Source organism: Schistocerca nitens, chromosome 8 (assembly GCF_023898315.1).
Source record: "Schistocerca nitens isolate TAMUIC-IGC-003100 chromosome 8, iqSchNite1.1, whole genome shotgun sequence".
In the NCBI taxonomy this organism is placed as follows: domain Eukaryota; kingdom Metazoa; phylum Arthropoda; class Insecta; order Orthoptera; family Acrididae; genus Schistocerca; species Schistocerca nitens.
In genome coordinates this window covers 472,128,786-472,134,902 of record NC_064621.1, presented here as the reverse complement: position 1 = coordinate 472,134,902, position 6,117 = coordinate 472,128,786, and positions in this window count along the sequence as shown.

The window sequence follows — 6,117 nt, the reverse complement described above, 5'->3', positions numbered from 1 at the left end:
GGCGATTAAGAAAAGCGCAGGAAGCATCAACTCATTACTGCATGTGGTCCTCAGTCAGCATGCGTGGTAACACCCATCTTGCGCACATCTTCCGGTAGTTCAATGTTTCCGTTAAAATTCTGTGAGCGGTGCTTCGGGAAACCTCAGGAACCAACGTGCAGAGATCATCCAGGGTGTTCTGCCGATCTTCCCGCATGCTTTGCTTAACTTTCAACACTGTCTCCTCAGAAATTGACGGTCTCCTGCTCCTTTGTTTGTTGTGAATTTCGGTCCGACCAGCTGCAAACTCTCTACACCACTTACAAACGTTTTTGACATCCATGCGCAACACACCATACACTTCCATCAATTGGCAGTGTATTTCAATTGGCGCAGTGCCCTTTGCATTCAAAAACTGAATAACTGCACGCAATTCACACTTGGCAGTAACATCCAAAAGGAACTACATTCTCAATGGCTGCCAAGCCAAGACTGAGCTCCTCAGCACAGCATGCGCATGTTTACACACAGCGCGTGAAGCACTCTTCATAACAGTGTGAACAACTGCCACACAAACAGAGTTCTGTACTTATAAAAAAATAGGAGACCTTACTTTTGGTATTACCCTCGTATGTGTTTCTTGTCAGAAGCCAAATGCCAACTTGACAAAAGAACTGGAATTAAAATAGTATTAAGTATTTTTCTCTGTTAAATGACTATAAGTAAGTTTCAGGCCTCATTTATCTGCATTATCACATTACATTTGAACGATACAGAAAAATGGGTAATTAGCTATAATGAGTGGTAACACAGCAATACTGCAATGTACCAGGAGGCAGTTCCCACAATTAGCAGGCAGATAGCGAGCACAGTGCATACCACAGTAGGTACATTGGCGGTGAGTGAGAAAACAAACATGTTGAGATTGTAGGAATCACTGACGCTATGGACCACCTGAAATTAAGGCATGAAACAACTACTTTTTCTGCGTCAACAGAGTATAAAAGTGGAAGAAGAAATAAGGTTAAGGTTACCAGATTTTTCCCAGATTTCACGTACACTGCATAGTTTTGTATTACAGAGGTATAAATATGAATTAGGTCAAATACAGAACAGTAGCTTCCAAAGCACCGGATACCTGAAATCGAGATTGCAACGCACTTTTGTAGCAACATCCCAGTTAAGTAGCACAGCTGCACAAATTGAGTATCATCTTCATCCAATAAGGCCTGCGAATTGTTGTCTTTTAACTTTTTTGGTGTTTCCCCATGCACATTGTTTCTCACATCTCAGTCACCAATTTTTAATTTTTTGAAGTACTCGAAAACAGTGTTTTCCCAAGAAAATGGTCATCAAAAGCTTTGACAAGCATTCGATGCAATTCTGCAGCAGTTTTCTTCAAATGATAACAGAAAACCAATGCTGTCCACAAATAATAGTTCGTAGACACAAGTCTTGGTATGTTTATGGGTTTGAAACAGATACTGATGTATGGAACTTGAGGTACTGCGTGTTGACATTTGTCGTCAGCTGTTACAGGAAGCAGATGGTGCTGCAGACGTGCTCTCATGGGCTAACACTGACTGCTACCACCTTCTATAGAGAAATTCCAGTTTCAAACTTCCACATGTGATGTACAATACTTTGTAATAACAAACTGCTTTTGATGAGCATGAAATTTTGGTCTTTTTTGGCATATGTTACCCTTTAACATATATCAGGCACACATGTGCTAGTAAAATTTTAAACAATGGTGTGAATGGCTGGTGTTCTGGGCCCCAAAATTTTTCAAAGCAGCTGGTACTCAAACTGTTAAGTTTTGAATGAGAGTCAAACACTCCATAATTTAAGAAATCCATCAAACATTCTTACACGTAACATGATTCATCTTGTGTAAAAGGAAATTTACTTTGATAGTAATGCTTCTCAAACAACCAATCACAATATTTTCCCACAGTCTGCCAGAAACATACACAGTTGTGACATCACGCTCATCAAAAGCAGTTTGTTATTACAAAGTATTGTACATCACATGTGGAAGTTTGAAACCGGAATTTCTCTATAGAAGGTGGTAGCAGTCAGTGTTAGCCCATGAGAGCATGTCTGCAGCACCATCTGCTTCCTGTAACAGCTGACGACAAATGTCAACACGCAGTACCTCAAGTTCCATACATCAGTATCTGTTTCAAACCCATAAACATACCAAGACTTGTGTCTACGAACTATTATTTGTGGACAGCATTGGTTTTCTGTTATCATTTGAAGAAAACTGCTGCAGAATTGCATCGAATGCTTGTCAAAGCTTTTGATGACCATTTTCTTGGGAAAACACTGTTTTCGAGTACTTCAAAAAATTAAAAATTGGTGACTGAGATGTGAGAAACAATGTGCGTGGGGAAACACCAAAAAAGTTAAAAGACAACAATTCGCAGGCCTTATTGGATGAAGATAATACTCAAACTCAACAGGAACTTGCAGAACAATTGACTGTAACTAGAAAAGCCGTGTCGCTTTGGCTGAAAGGTATGTAAAAGCTGCAGAAAGTGGGAAAATGGGTTCTGCGTGAACTAAATGAAAGACAGTGAGCAAATTGAAAGACCACTTGTGAAATGCTGCTTGCCAATTGCAAGAGAAAGTCATTTCTCCATCGAATAGTGACAGGTGATGAAGAAGAGAGATATTTTGAGATCCTAAGCATTGTAAATTATGGGTGAATCCAGGCAAACCATCGACACTCACTGCAAAATCAAATCACTTTGGAAAGAAGACAATGCTCTGTGTTTAGTGAGATCAGAAGGGTGTCATCAATTATCAGCTGCTAAAACTTGGTGAAACCACTAACACTGATCGCTACCAACAGCAAATGATCAATTTAAATTGAGTGTTACATGAAAAACAAGAAGAATAAGGAAAAAGGCAACACAAAGTCATATTGCTCTATATTAACGCCCCGTCACACACAGCAAAACGGGTCAGGGAAACGATCGAGGTGTTCAGTTCGGAAATAATAGGCCATACAGCTTATTCTCCATATTTGGCTCCACCTGATTATCATCTGTTTGCATCACTGGGACATGCTCTCACTGAATGATGCTTCAATTTGTATGAAAATGTACGAAAAAGGCTCACTGCCTAATTCACTTCAAAAGAACTGTTTTTTTTGGGGTGGCATTAATAACCTGACAGAGAGGTGGGGGAAACGTATAAATAGCAAATTATTTTGAATAAAATATTGTTTGTTGTTGTTGTTGTGGTCTTCAGTCCTGAGACTGGTTTGATGCAGCTCTCCATGCTACTCTATCCTGTGCAAGCTTCTTCATCTCCCAGTACCTACTGCAACCTACATCCTTCTCAATCTGCTTAGTGTATTGATCTCTTCGTCTCCCTCTACGATTTTTACCCTCCACGCTGCCCTCCAATGCTAAATTTGAGATCCCTTGATGCCTCAAAACATGTCCTACCAACCGATCCCTTCTTCTAGTCAAGTTGTGCCACAAACTTCTCTTCTCCCCAATCCTATTCAATACCTCCTCATTAGTTACGTGATCTACCCACCTTATCTTCAGCATTCTTCTGTAGCACCACATTTCGAAAGCTTCTATTTTCTTCTTGTCCAAACTGGTTATCGTCCATGTTTCACTTCCACACATGGCTACACTCCATACAAATACTTTCAGAAACGACTTCCTGACCCTTAAATCTATACTCGATGTTAACAACTTTCTCTTCTTCAGAAAAGATTTCCTTGCCACTGCCAGTCCACATTTTATATCCTCTCTACTTCGACCATCATCAGTTATTTTACTCCCTAAATAGCAAAACTCCTTTACTACTTTAAGTGTCTCATTTCCTAATCTAATCCCCTCAGCATCACCCGATTTAATTTGACTACATTCCATTATCCTCGTTTTGCTTTTGTTGATGTTCATCTTATATCCTCCTTTCAAGACACTGTCCATTCCGTTCAACTGCTCTTCCAAGTCCTCTGCTGTCTCTGACAGAATTACAATGTCATTGGCGAACCTCAAAGTTTTTACTTCTTCTCCATGAATTTTAATACCTACTCCGAATTTTTCTTTTGTTTCCTTTACTGCTTGCTCAATATACAGATTGAATAACATCGGGGAGAGGCTACAACCCTGTCTCACTCCTTTCCCAACCACTGCTTCCCTTTCATGTCTCTCGGCTCTTATAACTGCCATCTGCTTTCTGTACATATTGTAAATAGCCTTTCGCTCCCTGTATTTTACCCCTGCCACCTTCAGAATTTGAAAGAGAGTATTCCAGTTAATGTTGTCAAAAGCTTTCTCTAAGTCTACAAATGCTAGAAACGTAGGTTTGCCTTTTCTTAATCTTTCTTCTAAGATAAGTCGTAAGGTTAGTATTGCCTCACGTGTTCCAACATTTCTATGGAATCCAAACTGATCTTCCCCGAGGTCCGCTTCTACCAGTTTTTCCATTCGTCTCTAAAGAATTCGCGTTAGTATTTTGCAGCTGTGACTTATTAAACTGATAGTTCGGTAATTTTCACATCTGTCAACACCTGCTTTCTTTGGTATTGGAATTATTATATTCTTCTTGAAGTCTGTGGGTATTTCGCCTGTCTCATACATCTTGCTCACCAGATGGTAGAGTTTTGTCATGACTGGCTCTCCCAAGGCCATCAGTAGTTCTAATGGAATGTTGTCTACTCCCGGAGCCTTGTTTCGACTCAGGTCTTTCAGTGCTCTTTCAAACTCTTCACACAGTATCTTATCTCCCATTTCATCTTCATCTACATCCTCTTCCATTTGCATAATATTGTCCTCAACTACATCGCCCTTGTATAAACCCACTATATACTCCTTCCACCTTTCTGCCTTCCCTTCTTTGCTTAGAACTGGGTTGCCATCTGAGCTCTTGATATTCATACAAGTGGTTCACTTCTCTCCAAAGGTCTGTTTAATTTTCCTGTAGGCAGTATCTATCTTACCCCTAGTGAGACAAGCCTCTACATCCTTACATTTGTCCTCTAGCCATCCCTGCTTAGCCATTTTGCACTTTCTGTCAATCTCATTTTTGAGACGTTTGTATTCCCTTTTGCCTGCTTCATTTACTGCATTTTTATATTTTCTCCTTTCATCAATTAAATTCAATATTTCTTCTGTTACCCAAGGATTTCTATTAGCCCTCGTCTTTTTACCTACTTGATCCTCTGCTGCCTTCACTACTTCATCCCTCAGAGCTACCCATTCTTCTTCTACTGTATTTCTTTCCCCCATTCCTGTCAATTGTTCCCTTATGCTCTCCCTGAAACTCTCTACAACCTCTGGTTCTTTCAGTTTATCCAGGTCCCATCTCCTTAAATTCCCACCTTTTTGCAGTTTCTTCAGTTTCAATCTGCAGTTCATAACCAATAGATTGTGGTCAGAATCCACATCTGTCCCTGGAAATGTCTTACAATTTAAAACCTGGTTCCTAAATCTCTGTCTTACCATTATATAATCTATCTGATACCTATTAGTATCTCCAGGATTCTTCCAGGTATACAACCTTCGTTTATGATTCTTGAACCAAGTGTTAGCTATGATTAAGTTATGCTCTGTGCAAAATTCTACAAGGCGGCTTCCTCTTTCATTTCTTCCCCCCAATCCATATTCACCTACTATGTTTCCTTCTCTCCCTTTTCCTACTGACGAATTCCAGTCACCCGTGACTATTAAATTTTCGTCTCCCTTCACTACCTGAATAATTTCTTTTATCTCGTCATACATTTCATCAATTTCTTCATCATCTGCAGAGCTAGTTGACATATAAACTTGTACTACTGTAGTAGGCATGGGCTTTGTGTCTATCTTGGCCACAATAATGCGTTCACTATGCTGTTTGTAGTAGCTAACCCGCACTCCTCTTTTTTTATTCATTATTAAACCTACTCCTGCATTACCCCTATTTGATTTTGTATTTATAACCCTGTAATCACCTGACCAAAAGTCTTGTTCCTCCTGCCACCGAACTTCACTAATTCCCACTATATCTAACTTTAACCTATCCATTTCCCTTTTTAAATTTCCTAACCTACCTGCCCGATTAAGGGATCTGACATTCCACGCTCCGATCCGTAGAATGCCAGTTTTCTTTCTTCTGATAACGACGTCC